Source organism: Callorhinus ursinus, unplaced genomic scaffold (genome assembly GCF_003265705.2).
Source record: "Callorhinus ursinus isolate GAN/ISIS: 27379988/994484 unplaced genomic scaffold, GSC_fseal_2.0 scaffold3, whole genome shotgun sequence".
In the NCBI taxonomy this organism is placed as follows: domain Eukaryota; kingdom Metazoa; phylum Chordata; class Mammalia; order Carnivora; family Otariidae; genus Callorhinus; species Callorhinus ursinus.
This window is the reverse complement of record NW_027397065.1, coordinates 56359442-56386073: the sequence shown is the minus strand read 5'-3', so window position 1 is coordinate 56386073 and position 26632 is coordinate 56359442. Positions and strand designations below refer to the sequence as shown.

Here is a 26632-nt window from a genome sequence, read left to right as displayed (position 1 = left end):
CATCTGTTTATTGGCTTAGTTACAAACTCTTACTCTTTGTATATATTTATATAGAACTTTAGACTTCTTTATTCTCATACTTACATAGTTATATTAAGATTCTTATACTATTAATAGTATCCTATTAACATTATGCTTTTTCTGTAATGCATAATATCTTGTAATTAACTTTTATGAGATTGACCCTTATCATACTCTTTGCATTTGAGGGTTCTATAGGCAGGTATTGTGTCTTCCAAATTTTTATGTATTCTGTAGTAACCAGCACTGTGTTAAATGCTTATAGAATTTAGATAATTAAGATTAAAGAAGCATTATAGATCTTTCCATTTAATCTCTTCATTCTACACAAACAGAGGCTGCGGTATTGGTTATGAATTGGAAACTAGATTAGTAGCATTATTTTCCCATTCACATTTTCATTAAGAATTTACATTATTGAGAGCCTATGATATTCCAGACACTTTTAAGACATTATCTTAAATTCCACAGCTATCCATGTGGTGGTCATTTACCACTATTTGCAGATGAGAAAACTGAAGCAGGGTTTCATGGCTTGTTCACGATCACACATTTAGTGGCAAAGTTGGAATTCAAAGCCATTTTGTCTGCCTCCATAACCTGGTTTAACTACATTATGCATCATACTTCCTTTCTAATATACCACAGTATTCCATTTTACTAGGAAGCCCTATGCTAGAAATACCAAGTCATATAAGACCACAGCATTTGAAGCATCAGCCCTTTCAAGCCATTCCACGAAGCCCAACCAAAATTTAATCATTAATTTGAAAAAAAAAAGAGAGAGAGAGAGAAAGAGGTGAGTCCTTTCAGAACATACTCATCTGTTGAATAAAAAAATACGAAGAATTTGATCCCAAGGACTTCAATGGTAGCTTTTCCAAATTTGTTCTTTTGCTAACTGGCCTGAGAGAACATGGCATAACTGAGGAAATGGAGGTATTCTGGGATAGGTGCCATGTAGGGGCAACATAAGAGAAATTAGAGGGATGAGGCTGAACAAATATCTGGGAGTTAGTCATGAAAAGCCTGGTGTTTGTTTCATGTTAAAAGATTCATTTTGTGTCGGAAGTAATGAGAAGCCTTCAGAGACCAGATTCACCTGATCATTTTCTCCAGGAAAATCTATCATCTCAGTTGCCAATGTCACAGTTCTTGCTGCCTACCAAGAATTCTAAGATGTTCCCCTGAATATAATGGGTTGTTTCTCCCACGATTAGTTTATGTCACAGGGCACAGGGAACAGTAAGAAGAGATTATTTAGATGGGTTTAGCTAACCTAATTACACGAACCTGTTAAATGCAGAATTTTCTCTGGTTGGGAGTAGAAGAGGAAGTCAGAGACTGTAAACTTGAAAAGAATTTGACATCTCATTACTGACTTGAAAGTGAATGGGGCTAAGTGCAAAGAATGCAGTTGGCTTCTAGGATTTGAAAGCAATCTCTGGTTGACAGCCAGCAAAGAAACAGACTTCAGTCCTACAACCATAAGGAACTGAATTTGGCCAACAACCAGAAATGAGTTTGTAAGCAGATTCTTTACCAGAGCCTCTAGATGACAACTCAACCCCTATAGGGGACCCAGGGATCCCATGCCATATGTGACCTACAGAACTGTGAGCCAGTACATGGATGTTGTTTAAAGACATTAAATTTCTGGTAATTTGTTATGCAGCAGCAGAAAACTAATACACGAATCTTCTTTTACTCATTGGCAGCTTCCATTTCATCTGTAATAAGAGCAAAGACTTCCATTACAATTACATTATGAATCATTTTTTTTCCTTCCCCGTTTTAGGAAGAGTAAATAATCTGAATGTTGGAAAACATTTCTACCCTAACTGTATTTTGCATTCCTGAGAAAACTCAACTTTCCCTGCTGTTCTCTTAAGTAAAGACTATTTTTCTCTCTTATTCCACATGTAGGTCAATGCCAAAAAATTGGAGTTGTTGTTCTCTTTGCTTTTCTTATGATTTCCAGATCATTGCTACCATTACTATTTCTGCTGGGGTACTTGAGGCTTCTACCCTACGACTTTACCATCTTCTTCCCTATTATAAGCTTTCACACATTTCATTATCCATTAAATATTTGATCAATAACTTCACTATCTTCAAATATTTCCAAACCCCTCCATCATTTTGGTGATTTGAAAATCCACAGAGATCAATATACCAACACTTTAGAAACCCAGTTCCTTGGCCTCATTCCCTCTATTTACCTTTTGCTTCATTCTGCCTAAGCAATTTATTCCCACTTTCTGATCCTGTACTTTGTCATAAACAGATACTTAACTCCTAAAATCTGCATTATGAATTTATAATTCCTAGGCCATTTGCTTAAGCACACACACCACTCTCATTCTTCTGTCTCATGAAGTTTCCAGTACTTTCTCACCCTTTCTCATTATCCTCTGCCACTCTTGGCTCCATGTTCACCCTTATCCAGCCTAAAGTCTAAGATCTATCGTTCTAACACTACCTTGTAAATACTCTCCACTTCCTTGATTTCTCTCCCATAGTTGTGCTTGTCTTGCAAAACGTCAGTTGTGAAAAATGCCTACGATATCTTCTCAAAGCCTTTTTTATGCCTTCATTGGAGCAGGTAGATACTGCTGGAGAAAATCACCCAGTTGAAGCTGGCTGGTTTCACTTGAAAACTCAAAGATCAAATTGACACTCAATAATGCCCAGCTCTCTTACCATGTTTCTAGAGCAAGCTTGCTTTTCCTACTCCCTAAAAGCCTGTATTTTCCCCTCTTCAAACATACCTCATCCCCCTTCATTATCAGCTGATGACTTCATTTCATATTTTATCGAGAAAATAGAAGTCATTTTAGAGGCAATGCCACTTGTCTTCTCCACCAGATCTAAAGTCTGAACTATAGTGATATCTATCTTCTTTTGTTTTCCTCTTATTTCAACTGAGGAATATTGCCTTAGCCCAGGAAAAAATGCAAACTATTACCTTCCTCCTCCAATTCGTAGCCCCTTTTCTTGCAGAAATTCTTGCTCCTTTAGTTATCTCCTCTTTTGCCTTCCAATAGATCATTCCCATCAACATATAAACATAGTCTAGAATCTCCCATCATAAATAAAAATGCATCCCTTTTCCTCACCTATAATCTCATTTCTCTGTGCCCCTTCAAAGTTAAACTTTTATAAGAATTGTGTACATTAGCTGCTTACATGTCTTCACCTCCCATACCTCAACCCACTGCAGAGTGATTTTCACCACATAATTTCACTGAAACTGCCCTTATCAAGATCGCAAGGATGTCCAGTGACCTATTTTAATAGACTACTTTCTGATTTATATTTTACCCACACTTTCAGCGATCTTCACCAGCTTCACCCACTCCCTCCTTCTTGAAATACTGCCTCCTTTTAACTTTCATAACAATGCTTTCCTGGTTTTCCTCAACTCAAAGGCTACTCCCTATGGTCCTCTTTCTTATTCCTTTTCTTTTGCCTCTAAATGTTTGAATTACTTAGTGCTCATTACTGAGTCTTCTTATTTTTTCTACATCTTTTTCTTGGAGATTTCACCCATTTTCATGAATTTAAGTATATCTTCATACTAATGATGCCTATAATTTATTCTGGGTCTAGATTTCTCCTCTAAGGAAGACTCTCATAAAGGAAATAAACTAAATTTTAGCCCCTGGTAGATGAGTCCAAAGGAAGTGAGTATGTAATGGTATAGCCCAAACTCCATAGATTAATGAGGACATTTAAGATAAATCAAGATCATCATGCCATGGTAATACTTAGGAGAAGATGATTGGGATTGAAATTCACAAATAACAGGGCATAGAAAAGAGACAGTGGAAAGAAGCCATGAAGACTTACATGACCATAGGAGAGATGAGAATGAACATGCTGTGTTGGAAAATAGAAGAAACTGGCTGAAACAACTCTTGCAGAGTTTTATAAGGGAAGGTGCAGAGCTAGTGCTAAAATTGATGAACAAAGTCAGTATATTCCAAGGTGGGTTTATTACTGAGGCAAAAAAGAGAGAAGAGTGGCTCAGAGGCTGTTACACAGGGACACATTCTTGGTTTAGAGCAGTGGCTGGCTGAAGATATGATGAATCAGCTAACTCTCATAGAATTGTGGGCTCTGAAGTAAGATTTAGAAAGATCTGATGATTCTGAGGGCAAAGAAGGGCTTCAATCAAAAACCTGGTTCTATCTACATGGTGAATCTGGAGGACTGGGAGTTTTGGGGATATGGTGATAAAAATGCCCAAATAAGAAAGAAGAAATGATTTGTGGCTTTAGATGGCTGAAGGGTTTAATCAAATGGCATAGGCATACTGATTACTTATGAAAATACACATGAGGAAGGTTCTCACAGAACTGGAGAGAAAAAACTGGAGCAAGATAAAGAAGTCAGAAGTTGCTTTCATTTGTTATATATATATTTTTAACTATTAATGCAGCATTCTTAGTTCAGTATAATATATATTTGGGACACTACCCTGATATTAATTAGATGGTGAAAATTCCTTACCAAACAAAGGGAAGAAAGAGAGACCCTGGACTCTGATTCTCAAGTGTGAGATATCACACATCTAAAATAATAAACTGACATTTAGACAGCTATACTTTGAATTATAGAAGTCTGGGGTAAAAATAAGAAGCTCAGGAAACAGGAAATATGAGTGATTTTGCATTTTCTGATTTTTGCCCTTCATGTGGAACATAAATAAATCACTTTTCTCTGTTTCTCTTGTAATAATTGTCTTAAATAATAATCTCATGCATAAACAAAATTAGATATCTTGGGCCTAAAGAATTAAAACTGGCAGTATTGAAAGAATAAATTAGCTCTTAAAAACATATTTGTAATTGCCAGATACATGATTCCTGCTTACATAAGCTTTCATTTTAAGATATAACTGTAGCAAATTTCTTCACATCATCTATACAATGTACCTCAATTCAATATGCTGTTCCTAAAAGCATGTTATTCACTAATTGCAAATAAGAGAAGAGCATAAAATGGAAACAGTTTTAAACAAAATACAGAAGTGTATTATGGGAACTTGAGCATTGATTTTATTTACAAATATACTTTGTTTTTCCTTAAAGGATTTCCTTACATATTTCCTTAAAGAGTTCCATAAAAGAAAATTAAAACCATAGTTTTAACATATCACTTTTCCCCCCTGTCTACAGCAAAAGGATTTGAGTCTCTATGGTATATGGTCATTAACTATCTCTAACTATTGGATGCCTCAGCCTCTTCCTTTAAGGAGCATGCTCCTTCTTTTTTTTTTTTTTTAAATCTGGAAAATGAACTTAGAATAAGGTTCTAGAGGAAACAGGTTTTGTTAAATTAGAAGACAATCTTAAAGATTAATTCTTTTCCTGAACATTTCTACTATGATAAAATATCATTTTATTAGTAAAACTGAGTTTACTTTGTGATAGTATTATGCTATCATTACAAAGTATATGCAAATCAAGTGATGATTATAGCTTAATGAGCTGTTTACTTGAAAAGCAATTCAGTCATTTTTTGATTTGTTTTTTATTTTTGTTTATGTTAATATGGGTTAAGTGGATTAGGTAACTTCTTTTGAAGCTAGTAAACTATTCATTGGGAATCAATGAATAAAATTGTACAGTTAGTTGAGATACATGAAAAGAGAAGGTAATTCATAGACTCAATAAATTTGTGTGGTAGAATAGCCAAATATTGAGGTGAAAGAAGTAGGCTGTAGGAATGTTTCCTGAAAATACTGTAGGTAATGACAACTGCACAATGAACACATCTATGACTCTTTGAGTCCTTCTTAAAAATATTATTAGTTTCAGAATTAAAGAATCCAAATGAAAATTAGGACCAGTTTGGAATTCAAAACAAAATCTTCAAAACAGAACAAATATTATGTAGAATTCCTAAGAGTAGTACAAAAAGACCATAGTTATAGTTGAAAGAAAGTGTTGTATATTTGGCTAAGTATGGCTAGCAATTGCCATGTCCACAAGTTTGGAGGATTGGTTGGATCTTCATCAATAATAGCAATGATGCAATCACATTGGTAAGAAGTTTGAGGTGAGTCATGCCCTAACATTTCCCATTTATTAATAAAAAAAAGAAACATGATTTGTTACCCATACAGAGAACAGATTTATATTTGAGAAAATGTTCCACCAATATAGAGGAGGGGATTGAAATAAAAGAAGAGGTAAAAGATTGGAGATGAATTTGATATCATTCAAATCAACTAATTTTTACTTAAAAAGGCATTAATTTAAATTTCAGTATTGACTAAGAATAAATGCAATTGACAATTGAGTCACGTATTTGATAGCTAAAGTCCAAAACAGATTTTCAACAATCCATGTCTAAGGAAAAGACATGAGTAACGTATCTGTCATTGTTTCTTTGGTGCTTGTTTTGTCACATTCATAAAAGGGCAAAGTATCCCTATTTATTTAGATTCTTCTTTTTCCCAAGTCATTTTTTCCATAAAATATCTTTATATTAAAAGATAACTAAAATTGGAAAAGACACATTGAGTACATAATAATTTTAGAAAATACTATTTATCTTTTTCTGACTGTCTTAAAAATGAATTCTACTCTACAAAGGAGGACAGAAACACAAGAAAAAACATTATAACCATGTTTAGCAAGGAATGATATATCTTTCTATTTTCAGAAACAAATTCAATCTTCTCTTTTCCCAGATTAAAAATTAAACTTTTTCATTTTTATGACCCTGCATATTATTGATTTTAGAGTATTTTAAAATAGTATACAATATTAATGAAAGTTTTTACTTTTTATATTTGAAATTGTATCTTCAATTACAAGGTACAATATTATTTTACAAGGTGTAGTTTTCATAAGTATGGATATTAATATTTTCCCCATGGTTTTTGAGGGTATAATTTTTAGCTGTCCCAAAGGAAGAGCATTTTTTAGAATACCTTATTGTTAATGCTTTGTATGTATGTTGATTAATAAATTAATATGCCAAATTCATAGACTCAAAATTTTTTAAAAATATGATTTTAGAGTAAATTATATGACCAAAATTTTTCTTTTCATCCAGAAAAAAATGTCTAGAAAAGAAGTGTGGTGTAGAGGAAAAAAAGAATTTGCTTTTTTATCCAACTCCAGCTTTTACCAAATGTGTATGCAGATGCATTAGCTAAGATAAGGTCAACCAATAAACCAAAATACCAACCTCTTAATTTACAGGTGGAGTCAAAGTTATCCTATCTGCAGAAAATCAGCATCCTTCCATTTGTTGGAATGCATGTCACAATCCACATGATAACTTCCAGTTATGCTTGTGAATTTGGAATTAGGGCAAAGAAATTTGGGTCATTCCAATGTTTGTTTTTATAAAGCCATAGTGATCTGTTGTCCTTCTTTACTGTGGGAATTTTTTTATTTGAATGTCTCATGATGCTCATCTAAGATCTGAGATCACTTCTCACATGAGTTGTCTGTGCTCTCCAACACTTGTATTTCTGGATTTCTTATCCTTGGAATTTGCAATTATTACTTTGCTTGCATCTTCTTCCTCATGGCACAATATAATTTCCCAAATTGCAAATTATTTTCTATTTGTTATATTTTATAGGCATTGCTGATGTCACTCAGGGCAACATTTCTGTTTTAGGAGTAAACGTGATTCAAATCACAAAGTAAGGTGCTACAACTCATCCTAGCTGTGATGTGTTGATATGAATGTGGAACAAAAAAGAATAAAGTCTAAGCTAGGCAACGAGGCAGTAGAGGATAGTTATTTAAAATTGTTGTTAATTCTCAGATATATTGCAATCATTCCCCTTAAATTCTTTCTGAAAAGAAAACTAACAGCTTTATATCTCAGAGCAATAAAACAATCTACAAATGTAGTATCAGAGCCACTCTATTTAATCCCTAAAATTTTCATTAACAGAAGAATGGAAAAAACAATCCACAGATGAAAAGAATATATATTACTATATTTTAAAAGTTAGATAAGATTAGATCACAGAATTGTAAACACAATTATGCTAATGTTAGTTAATACATTTATTCACAATCTACAACGAAATTAATCAAATATCTATTTCATCCTTTTCTTTCATTTATGGCATTGCCCTTCAAAATTTGACAGCATCTTCATGCTGCTTTCATACTTTTCCAGACCCTTAGTTATGTCCACCTCGTGTCTCTTTCCCTTAAGTCTTGTGCCACTTTCAGTCTTACCTGCTCCCCAGGATGAGTCTGTTGTACATGCCACATGGCTTTCTTCTCTCACCAGAATGCATTCAAGCTGAGGGGCTGGCATCATGAATCAAAATGTAAGTTTAAAATTTAGGTAAGAAGTGAGTCTCATTATATAGAATTGTGATACATCAACTATGCAGGTGGTAACTGAAGCAGTGAGTCTTACTCATATCCTAAGATAAAAAATAGAGATGAGTCTACAAGTAAAGATGGGGCTTTGCATAATATCTACATTTATGGGTACATTTAGAATTTTTTCTAAAAAGATCCTGAAGGAATTTTTGCTAAGAAAAGAAGGATATGAGCTAAGTTCATTTTCTAGCTAAGGAAGAAAAATATTTTAGGAAGATTTATTCCAGTAGCCCAATGAATTTAGGGAACAATATTCAACCACCATGGTAGTCAAAGAAAGATAAATGAAATCATATAAAGAATGACTTACATATTGAATTATTATTTTTAAATAAGACTTTCTAATGTTGGTAAAAGGACATAGAAATATTTGTTAGAAATAATCACCAAGGACTATATTTAAAAAATATGTTAATATCTGTGAAGAATTCATATTCTTTGGTCTGATCTAAAGGAACACATTTTTAAAGAAATTATTATTGAAGTTATTCATAGTAGCATTATTAAAAATAGTCCTACACTGAAACAATCTAAAATTCCAACAAAAAGGAAGTTTTAAAAAGAAGTGCCACTATAATGGTATCTTACATCATGTAAAACTATATTTAAAGTAACAACAAGAAAGTTGTTGAAATATAATCCTTGATTTTTACAGCAAATCACATGAGCAGAAAGATTGGAACCCATAAAAATGCAACATCTGCCACCTGCCCTAGGTCTTCCTTGCCGCCTGGCAGTAGTACGTCTCTTTCCTGTTACCATCAGCAACTATTTCAAAATTCTCAAACCTCCTCATAACTCTGACCTACAACCTCTCAGATCCTTCTTACAGAATTTGCCTTCTATTTCACAAAATAAAGAGAAGCTGCCAGATTCGTCCATTTCTTTTCCTAAAACGTTCATAATTTTTCAACAGCTGTCATGGTTTCTTTTCTCCTTCTCTGCAGTTGGCATAGAAAAGGCCCTCATTGTCCTGTGCTCTGAATCCTACCACTTTCTGTGTCTTTAGGATCCTCACTTCTCTTTCTCTAGCCCTCTTCCTTCCATTTTTTTTCCTCTGATAACCCAGTTCAATCAACGTTAAAGAACATTCATCTCTCTAGCTTTAAACCATAGCAATAAAGTAAATGTTACACCTATTAATCCCGTAAATGTTTAACAATCACTTCATTGACATAAAGAAAAGCCCCAAACTGTAGTATCTGCCAATTTCCATGTGATAAAACAGCATGACTAATTTCAAGCTACCAATGTGCTGCCACTGAATATGGCATCTCTTGAGCTTGTGAACTGGTTCAGGTATTCGGCTGTTTCAAATCAAGTTTTTCTCCATCTTGGCTGCATACTGGAATAACCTAAGAATCTTTACATATATGTGTATTTACACACACACACATGAACACACACACACACACACACACGTTATATCCAGAGTTTAACTGGTCTGGCTTCCAAACATCGGTATCTTATGAAACTTCCACAAGTCTTTTAATGCACATCTGAGTTAAAATCAACTCTTGCACCTGGGTGAGCTTTCTAAAATCAAATCTGATCATGAGCCTTAACCATCCCCACCCTTACACACAATTAAATCAATTAATTGCTTTCAAAATGATAGCCAAATTCTTAACAAAATTTGTAATGCTCATATGACCTAGCCTTACTTTTTTTCTTGAGAGCTTGTTTGGAGGTTCTAGCAGGGGAGCGCAGCTACTCGTATACCCTTGACCGAAGAACGGTCCTCTCCTCTATCGGGGAAGGTTATTCTCTTCCACCGAGCACGCAGCTTTGGGAGGGATGCACATGGAGCGGTGAGGGAGGAAGGGGACACCCGCCTAGCCAGCCAGATCAGCCGAATCAACCCTGGCGATCAATGGGGTGACAGATGTCGCAGCCAGATCACCCTCACATCCTTACTTTTTTTCTTATGCCTAGAGTATTCCTTCCTTCCTTTTGCCTGGTTAACTTCCCTTAAATCTAAATTTAGGTAGCACTTATTCTTGGAAGACTTCCTGCATCAATGGAGTTTAGATTTGGTTCTTTTCTTATTTGTACTATACCATTTTGCATCCTTTACTAGTTCCATGAAGATCATGATCAGGTGTGTCTTATTATCATTGTATCCCCAAAGTCTAGAACCAAGTTTTAAAATAAAATTTCAATAACATATTTTGAATGAAAGAACGAGTCTTAATTTACCATTTCTTTATTACTGTAAAGTGCTTATTTCCACATAGTATAATATAAACAATTTAGAAAACATAGAAAGTTGGAAAGAAGGCCACTCAAAGACCTATCTTTTCCAAATCTATCTACTGGTAAAAATATATTAGTATATATATTTTAATCTTTCTCTAAGCATAGATAATTTAATATATCTAATTCATGTTACCAAGGATTATCATCAATACTTAGAGCAAGTCTAAGTTGACTTCTACCTTTATAAAAAATAAATCACCAGAATGTAATATGCATATTAAATCTCCCCTACTCCCACTCTATGCTTCTTTGCTTTTGAAAATTAATGTGACCTAAAAATAGAAATATCATATGGCAGTAATTCCACTACTGGATCTTCACCCATAGAAAATGAAAACACTAATTTGAAAAGATGTATACACCACGGGAGCTGCGGGTGCTTTTTCTGCCCGCGATGTCTCAGATTCATTCTTAAGGAACTGAGAACTTAATCTTCCAAAATGTCAAAAAGACCATCTTATGCCCCACCTTCCACCCCAGCTCCTACAACACAAATGCCCAGCACACCAGGGTTTGTGGGATACAATCCATACAGTCATCTCGCCTACAACAACTACAGGCTGGGAGGGAACCCGGGCACCAACAGCCGGGTCACGGCATCCTCTGGTATTATGATTCCAAAACCCCCAAAGCCACCAGATAAGCCGCTGATGCCCTACATGAGGTACAGCAGAAAGGTCTGGGACCAAGTAAAAGCTTCCAACCCTGACCTAAAGTTGTGGGAGATTGGCAAGATTATTGGTGGCATGTGGCGAGATCTCACTGATGAAGAAAAATAAGAATATTTAAACGAATACGAAGCAGAAAAGATAGAGTACAATGAATCTATGAAGGCCTATCATAATTCCCCCGCATACCTTGCTTACATAAATGCAAAAAGTCGTGCAGAAGCTGCTTTAGAGGAAGAAAGTCGACAGAGACAGTCTCACATGGAGAAAGGAGAACCGTACATGAGGATTCAGCCTGCTGAAGATCCAGATGATTATGATGATGGCTTCCACTGCCCGTTTCCAGAGAAACCACTGCCTCATCAGTGAAATCCTTAGTGAGAGTGTGGTGCCAGACATCCGTTCAGTTGTCACAACAGCTAGAATGCAGGTCCTCAAACGACAGGTCCAGTCCTTAATGGTTCATCAGCGAAAACTAGAAGCTGAACTTCTTCAAATAGAGGAGCGACACCAGGAAAAGAAGAGGAAATTCCTGGAAAGCACAGATTCATTTAACAGTGAACTTAAAAGGTTGTGCGGTTTGAAAGTAGAAGTGGATATGGAAAAAATTGCCGCTGAAATTGCACAGGCAGAGGAACAGGCTCGAAAAAGGCAGGAGGAAAGAGAGAAAGAAGCCGCAGAGCAAGCTGAACGCAGTCAGAGCAGCCTGATTCCTGAGGAAGAGCAAGCTGCTAGTAAGAGCGAGGAGAAGGACGACGAGAGCATCCCGATGGAGACAGAGGAGACACACCTTGAAGAAGTGACGGAAAGCCAACAGAATGGTGAAGAAGGCACGTCTACTCCTGAGGACAAGGAGAGCGGGCAGGAGGGGGTGGACAGTATGGCTGAGGAGGGGACCAGTGACAGTAACACCGGCTCCGAGAGCAACAGTGCCGCAGTGGAGGAGCCGCCCACAGACCCCACACCGGAAGACGAGAAGAAAGAATAAATGTTGCCTTGTTTTATGTGTTCTAAATACTTTTTTAAATGAAAAAAAATGTTTTTTGAGTTTTAATGGTGTTATGTGGTTTGGGTATTAATATCTTTCTTGTCCATATCGCACCACCAAAGGCTTTTGGACCATTTAGCATCACAAGCCAAATGGCACCGTCCCCTTTCTTAAGTCTTTGTGAAGATGTTCTTTTCTTTGGGTCTTATTCCTAGCCCTCAACTCCTGAAAGCCTCAGAATTTAAATTAATTGAGAAAACGCCCACCTCTTTTAGAGAGTTATCCTTTGATGCTGCACAATTTACTCTTACAAATGCCTTCCTACAACTCACTGGGATGCTTACCAAAGCCATAGCTTTAAACTTCCCAGTCCCCAACAACAGCTTCCCGAAAGTCCCCTTTCCTGTATATTTCCACAAAGAGTAGTTTCTTGAAAATGTAATCATGTATGAGTATGTATTTGTTCATATATCCTTTTTTATTTTTAATCAGTGTCGGATTCCAAGAGTTGTGTTAAGGATTGACTACAACTAAGCTTGGATCGTATTGATCCAGAAATAGTCTCCATTGCTCAAGTAGTTACCAGCTTATGAAGTAGTCATTAAAATGAACATGGCACATAGACATTATTTATACTGCTTTTTGTTGTAATTCATATTGGGTGTGTTCTGATAAATTCATCCTTACTGTACAAAAAAAGAAAGTTACTTTTTTACCAAGTTTTCCAAAGACAGAATAGGTCACAAAGCTTAAGGAATTGAATATTCTTGCAGTGGACTAGACAACTTCAAAACGAAGAGCCCATTCCGGGAGGAAAACAGCTGGGAATTCGGTTCGTCCATGTGAAATTGTTCTACAATAATCAAAACTCAAAACTTCAAGGCTCAGGATCCCATAGATCAGAGCCTACCTTTCTGATAAACTCTTAGGAAAGTCTTGGAGACTAGAAGCAAGATAGTTTGTGACACGTATGCTTCCCCCAGAAACTAGAATAGATTTTTATTGAATAGTGGTATATCTGATGGTATATGTTTCTTAAAGGTCCAAATGTAATAAATAAGTGGAAAAAAGTGAAAAAAGTTGTATACACCACTATGTTTATTGCAGCATTAATTACAATAGCCAAGATATGGAGGCAACCTAAGCGTTCATTGATAGATTAGTGGCTTAAGAAGACATGGAATATATATACAATGGAATATTACTCAGCCATAAAAAAGAATGAGATCTTGCTATTTGCAACAACATGATGGACCTAGAGGGTACTATGGTAAGTGAAGTAAATTAGACAGAGAAAGACAAATACCATATGATCTCACTTATATGTGGAATCGAAAAAACAAAACAAATGAACAAGTGAACAAACAGATAAAAAACAGAAACAGACACAGAACAAAGAACAAAGTGGTGGGGGAGTGGGGAGGGGGCAGATGGGCAAAATAAGTGAAAGGAAATAAGAGGTACAAATTTTCCCTTTGTAAAATAAATCACAGAGATGAAAAGTAGAACATAGGGAATACAGAAGAAGAAGAAGGAGGAGGAGGAGGAGACAATGATGGACGAGGAGAAAATTAATGGGATCTAGTAGAAAGAACTGAGTTCAAATGTGGCTCCACCTCTTCTGAGGTGTCATTTAATATTGCTGAACTTTTCCTAACTGTAAAATGGGATTAATAATACATACTTTAAAAGGTCATTATGAGGATTACAAGAAATGATGACGGTGTAACATATAGTTTTGTAGTTCAATAATGTTGAATGCTATAGGGTCCCTGGGAGAATCAGGATTGAGGAAAACACTGGGTTAAGCATAAAGAGGATCAATTCCTGCAGCTGTTCTGGGTGTGGGGGTCAAAGCCAGATTGCAAGGACTTAAGAAGTAACTGCAGGCCATGAAAGCTGACCACCCTTCAAAGCACTTTGACAAAGAAAGAAAAGAGAGAAGTATGTGGCATCTAGAGGGGGCAGCAGAGTCAAGGGAAAGCTTTTCAAGTTAAGTGATAGCGAAGAAGTCTGAGGAAGGAAGAGTATGAAGATGGAAGAGCAACTTGAAGAAACACTTCAAGCGGGAGGCAAGTGCTCACGAGTTGAGAAGGTCTAGATGCAGGTACAGGTGTCAGACTTAGTGCCTGCCTTCATCATTAGAAGGGTACCTTTTCCTTTGGACTTGAGGAAGTAGATTAAAATGAGTACAAGTGATATTATTAAGACCTACATTTCTTCTTAATGTAGAGAGATAATTCTATAAAAATGTACCACAAGGCAATGTTGACTGTTGAAAGGAATTTGAAAGAATATATGCCAATGTTTCCAGTGACTGGCAGTCAGCCACTACATTATCTTTGCATTTTTGATCATTGGTCAAGTTTGAGCATAGAAAGAGTTGAAAGCCAGATTTCAAATAACTGGTTATATTCACCTCAAAATCATTGTTATTTTTGTGTAAAACAAGTTTAAAAGAAACCAAGAACTAATTTATTTTAAAGAATTTGATGCGTGGTGCCTGGGTGGCTCAATTGGTTAAGCATCTGCCTTTTGACTCAGATCATGATCCCAGAGTTCTGGGATTGAGCCCCAACTCAGGCTTCCTGCTCAGCCGGGAGTCTGCTTCCCCCTCTACCGCTGCCCCTCTCCCTCCTCCTGCTTGTGCTCTCTCTCTCTCTCAAATAAATAAATAAAATCTTTTTTTTTTTTTTAAAAAGAATTTGATGCAATGGAGACCTGTGATATGTCATACTTCAAAGAAGATACTAAGTATTTTGGTGGCTTTTTTTCTTCACTCAGCTTGTCTTTTGGGCCAAGTGGACAAAATTTCTGTTCTCACAGAGTTTACTTTTCAACTAGAGAGTCTGACAGGATAGAAGTAAATAAGTAACTGCAAAATGTCATATTGTGATAAGTGCCCTGAGAAAAGCAAAACTGGTGAATGCAGTACAGGGTTGGGGGTAGGGGGCAGATTACATTACTTTAGTCAGTGTGTTCCTAAAAGTCCTCTCTGATGAGCCGACATTTGAGATGAGACCTAACTGGCATGAAGCAGAGCCATGTGGAGATCTGAGTACTATATTTTAAGAGTTCAGCAAATTTTCCTGTCTTAAAGTGGAAAAGTGGTACATGAAAGGAAGATCAGTGTCATTGAAAGTCAAGATGGTAAATGAAAGCAAGGGAAGGAGGAAAAAAGTGGTTCTGAAAATTAGCCAGGTGGTTTGCAGACCATGGTAAGGAGTTTCGACTGATTGCTATTGTAGTAAGATCTTCTTGTAGAGTTAATCAGAAATAGGATCTTGGGGTGCCTGGGTGGCTCTGTGGATTGAGTGTCGGACTCTTGGTTTCAGCTCAGGTCATGGTCTCTGTTGTGGGATGGAGCCCTGTATGGAGCTCTGTGCTCAGCATGAAGTCTGCTTGAGATTCTCTCTCTCCCTTTCCCTCTACCCCCCTCCTACTCTTGCTCTCTCTTTTTCTCTCTCTCTAAAATAAATAAATATAGGGGTGCCTGGGTGCTCAGTCATTAAGCGTCTGCCTTTGGCTTGGGTCATGGTCCCAGGGTCCTGGGATCGAGCCCTGCATCGGGCTCTCTGCTCTGTGGGAACCCTGCATCTCCTTCTCCCACTCCCCCTGCTTGTGTTCCCTCTCTCGCTGTGTCTCTCTCTGTCAAATAAACAAACAAACAAATAAATAAATAAAATCTTTAAAAAATATATATATTAAAAATATGATCTGATTTGCATTTTATAAAAAATTCTGGACATTGTGTGAAGAATAAATAATATTTTGAGTATATTATTACTTATTACTACCAGTTATAAGACCTTGAAAAGGTCAATTCATTGATGGCCTGTTCAGAGAAGACTCTTAACACAATTTTGATGAAAATGGTCTTAAGAATTCTCTAGCATTTCCTTAATACCTTTATTTTACAGATAAGGAAAGGTCCCTAGGTAATTAATAGACCGAAGGTCATCTAGCCAGTTACTGGTTGAGCCAGGATTAGAATGATTCCCCATCTGTTGTTCTTTCCATGGTGCCTTGCTTTTTCCCTTGGTTTTGCCACATTTCATATACATAAGACCCTCCCTAGATGTAGCATCATGGAAAGGATGAAACTTGGGATCATTTCAGTGACTCTCCCAGAAAGCATAGAGAGTGTTGCTTGAAGTTTGCTCTACAGACCATCTGTAGCAGAATCACCTGGGTTATCTGTTACAGATGCAGATACTGATGCAGAATCTTTAGGAATAGGACCTAGTTATTGTACCTTGAAGAAAGAAAAACTGAAAAAGTCCAGGAGCTGTCCAATTTTCAAGATGGAGCACCAGTCATTTATTCTCAGCCTTAAGCAACTGTGATTAAGCATTCTGCACCAGATATTTTTCCAATATATGAAAAAAAATCCACTTCATTTCATTTCATTTCTATTCCTAGCCCACCCCCTACAGATTTAACAGACAGTCTTAAAAAACCAGAAGCCATCTTGTGAATGAAAATAGCCCCAAACCTTATATATTTCTGTGGGTAAACCCATAAATTTAAGGCAGTGGATAATCTGATTACCAATAACCTGGTATCATTCAAATAACAGGGATTTAGATGTCGTATATACTAATTAGGAAGGAAGGAAAATGTACAATGTGTTTTAGAAAGGTTTTCATAAAAAATGGTTATTTAAGTAGGATTTTGGTATATAGAAAATGTATTTATATGAAACATCCCATGTGCCTGAGAATGTATAAATAAAGGGTCATTGATAATGCTTGTTTTTTTGCCATTGAAAAACATTCCTAATTGAACTCTATTTGTTGATCACTTTCTATCATTTTCTTATTTGTGAGTAAGGAATCTTGCTACATACATTTTAAAGTTTAAGTTTTGCACTTGCTTCCCAAACCAGTAGCTAGGGGTGAAGTGACCTTGAGGATGGGGTAGCTAACTTTGGGACAGAACCTCCTGGAGGACATTAATATAGTAACAGCAGAAATGGCTGCTACTTGTTGAAGTTTTACTTTATGCTAGATGCATGGTACCAACTTTATATGCATTATCTTATTCAATCCTCTCAAAAACCTACCAAGTAGGTATTACAATATCAATTTTATAAACCAACAAAACAAAACAAACAGAACAAAAAAACCAACCCAACCAAAACCAAAAACAGCAACAATACAAAACATTACTATTTTATTTAGCATTCTTTCCTATTGGACATATAATACCAAGCTCCTGAGAAGTGAGACATTTTCCCAGGTCTCTGGACAAGGACTTGATGTTTGAGTTTTGTAAAGGATGTGAAGACCTCTGACCCAGTGGTTACAACTAAAAGCACCATGGCCATTGGAACAACTCTAAAAATATTGTCTTGGAAAATATAAAAACATAAATAACATAAGATTTCTCTGTTGGCAGCTTATCTTGGTTTTTGAAATCTAACTCTAATATTTTTCACATTGTTGCTATAACAAAATGTAACTCTAATTTCAAGAATATGACATAGAAAAGACTAAAATATAAAAAATCAAGTATTGTGTTTTATATTAGCTTTAAGCATTATTAATCATCTATGAAAACCTTTTCTTAATTGGGTACAATGCTCACAGTACTTACAGGATGTTTTGTCTCTCCTCCTGTGCAATCTACATATTAATTTAATTTAAAACTTACTTAACTTACAATTTTCAATTTGTTTTGTTTTTTTTAAATTTGCTTTTGATTTATTTTAGTTTGGTAAAAAATTTTAAATTTACTTAACATAAAATGTGTAATATTAAATAAAATATAACAAAACAAAACAAAACATGCAAATACACAAACTCATTTTTGAACTTGAAAAGAGAAAGAAAAATCTTCAGGTGCCAGATGAAGAAAAATCTCATGGTCAAAGGACTGTGTCTGAGTTGTAGCTTAAGGGATTAGAGGGAAATCAGGCCAAAATATAGGCTTTACCAGGGGAGACTGGGTTTTAACACTAGCACAGGAGAGAATCCCATGACCACAACCTGTAAGAAACTGGAATTGAGCAACCAGGAACCATATAGAATCCACATTTTAAAAGGAGACTTAAAGATTCCACCCAGAAGACTAGAGAGAAAGCTTACCAGCTAGAGCCAGGTACAAAAAAAATTACCTATGGGAAATTGATAACTGAGGCCTGTGCAGTGTTCAGATGTGAAGTCCCTGTGGTACAGAGATTGCAAATACTATCGATGAAACCAGCAGAGGCAAGCCCTCATCTATCAAATTGTATTGAAATTACATATTATCAATCATTATCAAAGTTACAAGAGAAAAAAGGTCAACAAATGTAATTAGAGAGACCCTGACAACACTAGATGGCAGAAAGTAATGGAAAATTGCAGTACTAAAGAAAATTTATACCCCATTAAACAATTATTAAAGAGGTCAAAACAAGTAAATTTGCAGACATACAAAAATTGAGAGATTTTACTACTCAGATCCTTACTAAAAGCAAACCTGATGCATGAAGTTTAGAATGAGAAGGTCCAACATAAGTCTAATGTGCACTCCAGGGGAGAGACTAGAAAGATTGGGATAAATAAAGATAAAAGGGAAGAAAAGGAAAAGAGAAACACACATAAAAATATAGCAGAAATAAATAAAAATATATGTTAATGATTATGAAACCATGAATAGATTAACTCTACAATTTAAAAAAAAAAATTTATTTATTTATTTGGTAGACAGAGACACAGCAAGAGAGGGAACACAAGCAGGGGGAGTGGGAGAGGGAGAAGCAGGCTTCCCTCTGAGCAGGGAGCCCAATGCAGGGCTTGATCTCAGGATCGTGGGATCATGACCTGAACCAAAGGCAGACACTTAATGACTGAGCCACCCAGGTGCCCCAGATTAACTCTACAATTAAAAGGTAAGAGTAGTACTGGAATTTTTCAAAATGTAGTAGTTGATTGCAAAAAGCCTCCTGTCTGTGTTATTCTTGCCAAAAATGCATCACTCATGGCGAAATAGTAAACATATTTAAATTAAATATCTTAAATTAAGATAAAGTAACTCACCTTAAAGTGTTCACCTGTATTTTTTGAAAATGTCAAAATAATATAAGACAAGAAGACTAAGAAGCCATGTCAAAATGAAGGAAATTAAAGAAAGCTATGTGATAACTAAATTCAACATATGCTTCTGGATTGGATCCTGGGCTTCCAGGGACATTATGAGGGCAGTAGGCAAAATGGAATGGCATTTGTGAATTAGATGATGATATTAGGTCAATGCTAATTTCTTGATTTTGATGGTTGTAACGTGGTTATGTAGAAGGCAATTCTTGTTTTTAGGCAATACATACTACAGTGTTAAGAAGTAATGGACTCTCATGTCCTTAACTTATTCTCAAGTAATTCAGAAATGTTACCATTTGGCAAAATGGTGTGAAAATCATACAGGAGATCTTTGTACAATTTTCACAATTTTAATGTAAATCGACATCATTTGAAAGTAAAAAGTTAAAAAAGAGAACCTATAATCAAAATTCACAACTTTAATAGATGAAAATCTTGTGATCATATTAAAGCTGTAGTTCAAAAATCTCCTTACCTATGGGCATTGCTTGATGAAAGAAAAGGGTTGAATGTAATCATGTCTAGAACTCACTTTCAAAAGGTACAGCAATATACATACATATATATATATAATATACACACACTTATAAGTAAATACATAGATTGGAGAAAGTTAGAGAGAAAAAAAGCAAAAGCAAAGTAAACGACTGGACTTTTGGGTATTCCTTGAGCTAACCTGTTTTATGTCAGGCTCCACAGAAGGATTTGAGGCAACAGTGTAGTAGGTTCTCTACAGCTGGAAAATATTGTAAGAGACAGAAGGATGCAGTACAGTGAGGGGTAAGGAGCTGAGCAAAGATGAGATCTCTGATAAAACCATCTTTGATGGCCCACTGGGGAAGTTCTGAAGCATATATCACAGTTCAGAACTGTCCGCCTTGAGGCAAGGCAACTGACCTTTCATAGCCTAAAACATGCAGACATTGGCTATTGGAAATATGAGAAATGGGTGGGGATAGGGGTGAAGGGCAGAGGGAAGAGGTACGTCACTTTTCTGCAGAGGCACTTCTGCAAGCATTTCTGTGGAGAAAGGGGCAGCTGTGCTTCACTAACAGCCAATGCTTGCTGTAGCTGAGTATAGTTGCTCCAGTCTAATAAAGGGAAACAGTAGGCACTGATAACAAATAGTACATATTCTTTCATCTTTTCTGCATCTTGAAAATTTTTAGTAAGAAGAAATTGTAGAAAATCATAAAATCTTCTTGGTAAACACAAAGAAAGCAATTAATAAAATTCAATATCAATTTTGTAAAATATTACTAACTTATGAACAAGTTAGTAATTGAAGTACTTCTTTAAGTAGATAAAAAGTATCTTACTAAAAAACCTTCACCCGACTTGCAATTAGGGCAAAACTTCAGACACATCTTCATTAAAGTCAGAAACAGGAAGAGAAGAGCCACAAAATGGCTGCTCTTCACCATTAAAACAGTATCTATCCAAAGATGAAGAAAAGATAAGAAAATAACATATATAACTTTTGGATAGAAAGAAGCAAAGCTGTTATTTGCTTTACTATAATTTTCTAGCACAGAACATCTAAAATAATCCATAAGCTAATAAAACAAGATCACTATAGAGCAACAGAACCCAAAATGTTCTTATGTAACAGCAATAACTAATAGAAAAATGCAGTTAAAAAAGACTTTTGGGTGCCTGGGTGGCTCAGTTGGTTAAGCCACTGCCTTCGGCTCAAGTCATGATCCCAGAGTCCCAGGATCGAGTCCCACATCGGGCTCCCTGCTCAGCAGGGAGTCTGCTTCTCCCTCTGACCCTACCCCCTCCTGTGTTCTCTCTCTCTCTCAAATAAATAAATAAAATCTTAAAAAAAAAAATAAAGACTTTCTATTCAGAATAGCAACAAAATTTCTATGGCCCCTTGGATTAAATATACTAAAAGAAACCCATAAACTGTATTGAGAAAATGGCAACATGTTATTGAAGGAAATAAAATAGATCTGAATAAACAGAAAGAGACAAACTACTTTCATTGACAGAGTTCTCAACATTATTACAAATGTTTAATACAACTTTTATCAAGACCATAATGTGATTGTTACTGAAACTGAACAAATGAATTCTAAAATTCACATTAAAGTGTAAACAGCCAAGAAAGCAAGACAATTCTAAAAAAGGAAGAAAAAAGACAGGGGATCCATCATATAAAGATTAAGGCTTGTTATAAATTCATAATTAAAACAATGTGTTTGATACTGGAAGAGATAAAAAGATCTATAAAAAAGTCAAGTCCAGAAGACTCTCAAGCATATATGAGAACTTGTATAACATAGAAGTGGAAACAATTCTGTGGGGAAAAGATGGACTAGTCAATAAATAATCTTGCAACAATTGGCTTTCTCCATGGGAAAGAGTAAATTTGATCTTTACATAAAACCGTAAAATAAAATAAATCCACATGGGCTAAATTTCAAAATGTGGAAAAGAATTTTAAAAAATTGGATGACTATTTGGAAGAACATCATCTGAAAGTTGGGATAAGAAAGGATTTCTTAAGAAATACACAAGGGGATGACTCATACTTAAATACATTATTATATTTGCTTATATAGAAATTTGAAGCTCTGTGTGACAAATAACACTATAAGCAAAATTAAAAACAAATCACATTTGGAGAGGTTTTATAAAGGCTATTATGACAAATCCCTGACAATCAGCGAGAAAGAAAGTAAGGGGTGGGGTGGAAGGGAGGGATGGGGGGAGGGAGGGAGAAAGTAAAAGAAAAGTAAAAGAGAAGGAAGAAAGAGGGAAGTAAGAAGGAAGGGAGGGAGGAAGGAAGGAAAGAGAAAAAGGAAGGAAGAAAGCAAGCAAGCATCCTCAGAGAAAAATGAGCAAAGGTCCTAAAAAGAGTAATTCAAGAGAGAAAAATCTGAATGATCAACAAAGAAATGAAAGATACTGAACCTTACTAACAACAATCAGGGGACTGCAAATGAAAACTACACTGCAATTTCATACCCATTGTATTGGCAAAAATACATAAACTTCACAAAGCCAAGCACTGATGGAGTAAGGAACAATGGAAACGTGCATTCTTGGGGCGCCTGGGTGGCTCAGTCATTAATAGTCTGCCTTCGGCTCAGGTCATGATCCCAGGGTCCTGGGATCAAGCCCCCCATCTGGCTCCCTGCTCTGCAGGAAGCCCACTTTTCCCTCTCCCACTTCTCCTGCTTGTGTTCCCTCTCTCACTGTGTCTCTCTGTCAAATAAATAAACAAAATATTAAAAAAAAAAGAAACATGAATTCTTCACCAACGGGATATACACTGTGCAACCACTTTAGAAAGTATCTTGACAAGATCTGTTGAAACCAAATATGTGCTTACCTTATGGCCCAGCAAGTGAACATACACTTAAATGTGTGAACCAGAATATTCTTTGCAGCATTATTTATTATGGAGAAACAATGACAAAATACATGTGCAATAGGAACATGGGTAAATAAATTGTGATATATTCATACCACTGGACATCAGTTACAATCTAATTTATATACATCAAAACAGTTACAAAAATACATGGTTAGGCAAATTGCCAAATTATATGATGGCATTTCTGTAAAAGTTTTCAAAACAAACAAAGCAATACAATATATTATTAGTGGAAACACACATATCTACGTATGTAAAACATTAGAACATAGGTTAGAAGAAATCAAATCAATATCTTGACATTGGTTTGGGAAGGGAAAGAGTGGGTAATGAATTTAAGGACAGGAACAAAGGAAACCTTCAGTTACACTACATTGTTCTATATGAAATAGAACCTCCAGTGTATATATATGTATACGTATATGCATCTGCGTGTGTCTGTTGTGTGTCTGATTCTCTCTATATAATCTGAATGAAAAATGACAAAAAATTAACATTTGCCATATTGTGTGAGTGTTTTCACATCAAGTTGTGCATTTTTCTGCTTTTTAATGTTAAAAAATAACCTAATTAAATCTGATCCTGCGTTATGATAACCTGAGGCCAAAGGACTACCAGAGGCATTCAAATCCTAAGAGGGAGGCTGCAAAACACATGCATCAAAATGGTAATTTCTCTGCCCCCTCAAAAGGATGTCAAAACGCCGTGTCAGGGTCCAGCTGTGCTGCTAGTGAACGGCTGGCTCAGACTCTGGAGTGTTTTCTTGGAGGAAGCACTTGAGGATGCAGAAGCTGAGTGACAGCCAAGAAGTTCTGGGAAAATGAGACTAGAGAAGGTGGTAGGTGGTATTTGAAAGTAAGTTTTCATGAGGCCAAGAAAGGTCAGCGAAGCAAAATAAACAAAACACTGAAAGGTTGAATCCAGAAGAAATATTTCATATTTGCAGGGGCCACTAGTGTACTGCATTTTTTATTTTAGTCCAGTCTCTCTCTCTCTCTCTCTCTCTGTGTCTTTTCTCTCTGTTCTTCTCTCTCTCTCTGCCTCCTCCTTATTCTCCTTCTCTCACTCTCTCTCTCCTTTAGATTTTATCTATCCATTTGAGAGAGACAGCGTGCATAAGAGAGAGAGCACGAGGGGGCAGGGCAGGGGCAGAGAGGGAGGGACAAGCAGACTCCCTGTTGAGCACACAGCCTGACCTTGTGCTGTATCCCAGGACCCTGAGATCATGACCTGAGCCAAAGGAAGGCATTTAACCAACTGAGCCACCCAGACATCCCCCTCTTTTCTTTTAAAGAAACCAAGAGAACATAGAAGTTATGATGTGAGACGAGGTCACACAATGAATTTATGGTTCGTATTTTGATTTTTGTACTTTCCAAAATACCCCTTCCTCTTACCATCCCGTTTACTCTTACTACCCTTTCTTGCTCTGAGCTAAATAAAAATAACTTAGTGCTTCCAAACTTTTGAAACTTTAAGGCAAAGTAAACTTGGTTTTGTGACTTAGAAATATCATTCTATGATTTATGTAAAATATTTCCATGGAATTCGAGAAAATTATTTATAAGTAAAAATGCAAGAATTGCCCCAACTATATATATAATATACCGTATTAAGTTTAACATGTTCCTTTTTTGAAATGTAAAATGGTGTATACTTTTTTCTGTTTCCATCCCTAAGATGTTGGAAACTTCCTTTAAAAATCACTAGCAGGGTCGCCTGCGTGGCTCAGTTGTTAAGCATCTGCCTTTGGCTCAGGTCATGATCCCAGGGTCCTGGGATCGAGCCCCACATCGGGCTCCCCGCTCAGTGGGAAGCCTGCTTCTCCCTCTCTCACTCCCCTTCCTTGTGTTCCTTCTCTCACTGTGTCTCTCTCTGTCAAATAAATAAATAAATAAAATCTTAAATAAATAAATAAATAAATAAATAAATATCACTAGCAATCTATAGTCAAAGTGACAGAAAATATTTTTGCTTTATGTAGAGAATTTTGCTATATCCATCTCTGAAGATACATTTAAAAGTTCTTTTTGTATAGTTGTTGAAAAGGCTTTTAAAATACAGTTAAGCATAAATAAAATAATTTAAATACCTTATAATTCCACCATCATAGAAAAATTCATATATTAACTTCCAACAGATTTATTTTACTTTATGACTTAAAGGAAGAGCTGAGTTAATGACAAATTTTAACTGACTATGACCTTTGTATTATCAAAGATTGTTTTTGACCCATGAGGACACTTCTGGGTCTACCTTATTATCTTCTTGGTTCTAGGAGCTTAGAATTTCAAAAGGAGATTTCAAGAGAACTATTACTCTTTGTGAAGCTCAAGTTTTCCAACTGAAATGGACAAGGAAAATTCTCATTCTGGCTCTTTTTGCAACAGGCAGCTAATGAGCATCTCTTGGACTGATTCTTCTCATCCTACATTCATTTGTAGTATCTTCTGTGCTATCCATTATTCATTGTCATAGTGATGTCCACACCATTTCTCTACCTACTATATCTCACTAGAAGTGATTACTCTAGTGCCAGGATTCCTCTCCCCTTTAAAATACATGGTTGCAATTTTCAGACTGAAAATTGTGATCAGACAGATCACAGTTTGCAAATTCTAGAATAAACACATATGTGGAATACACCTGCCAATAAGAATAAAACTATTTTTTCTACTTTCTAATGAAAACACTTACAAGCAAGATATATATTTTGAAATCTGCCATTGGACTCAAATAAACATACACACACACACACACACACACACAGAGCCAACATTTTAATCTGTGTGACTTAGGATAAAAATATTTGCTTACTTACTACACTAGTCTGAGATAGAATGATTCCTTTGATTACATTTATTAAAATATGAAATAAAATGCTAATCATTTACAATTTATTTTAAATTTTCTGGAATAGCTGATAGTAACAACCTATGCAAGTCCTTTAATTCATTCAGAATATAATCTATGTTACTGTCTGTAAAAGATCAGTCAATGAAGGTTCAGTACTATAAACAGATATTTAGTGGAGTTTAAAATTCTCAATAAAGCAAGATTTTCCCCCCACAAATTAAACAAACAGGTTGGTTTGATAATGATTCTCATGAAAAGAAGTGTCAGTAGTGTTTGTCATTCTTTATCATTTAAGCTTCAGAAACACCAAATCGTGGAGCTGAAACTGAAACCTGGGTATATTTGACCTTAAAACCTATGTGCTTTCATTACCTGGAAGGCTGAGGAAGGGAAGAAGGGATCCCTCAGGGTAAAGAGAATGATGTTAGCAAAGTCGTAGAGACCTGAAACTGTAGTGTGTGCAAGGAAACACAAGTAGTTAGCACATGGTTGAAGGTTTTATTCCTCAGGGAGGTATGGAACAGCAGGCAGAAACCACCCATGCCATGCTAACTAGGGAAAAGGGAATCCATGAGCAGTACAGAACAAACGAGGAATTTTAACCAAATAGGATACATGGTAATGTTTGCCTCCTATAGATCAGCAGTCAAAAAAAAAAAAAAAAGATACATTTTAGGAGTTTATTGAAATAATCGCAGTATTCACCTAAAATCCCCCAGGAGATAATGGGTGGTAGAATGACCTGGAAGAGACGACATGAGACATATTTGGGGTTTGAGATGAGAAGGAGCCGGCAATAGACAAACTGGTTATTGAAAAGAACAGTAAGAGAAGAGAATGAAACGATAATCAGTGCCTGGGGTCAGGTGTGGGTGATAAGACACTGGAAATGCCAACCTTGAAGAGAAGGAATTTCAGAAAAGGAGCAATCCAATGGAAGTGTCAAGGCATGGGCAATAATGAATTCGGTTGGAGAAATGATGCTAATTGTG

At 36.0% G+C, this 26632-nt stretch overlaps 1 pseudogene; it reads left to right on the top strand.

Annotated features, from left to right (window-relative positions):
- The first annotated feature begins 11039 nt into the window (after positions 1-11039).
- On the top strand, positions 11040-12514 carry LOC112819753 (SWI/SNF-related matrix-associated actin-dependent regulator of chromatin subfamily E member 1 pseudogene; annotated as a pseudogene).
- Positions 12515-26632: the final 14118 nt, after the last annotated feature.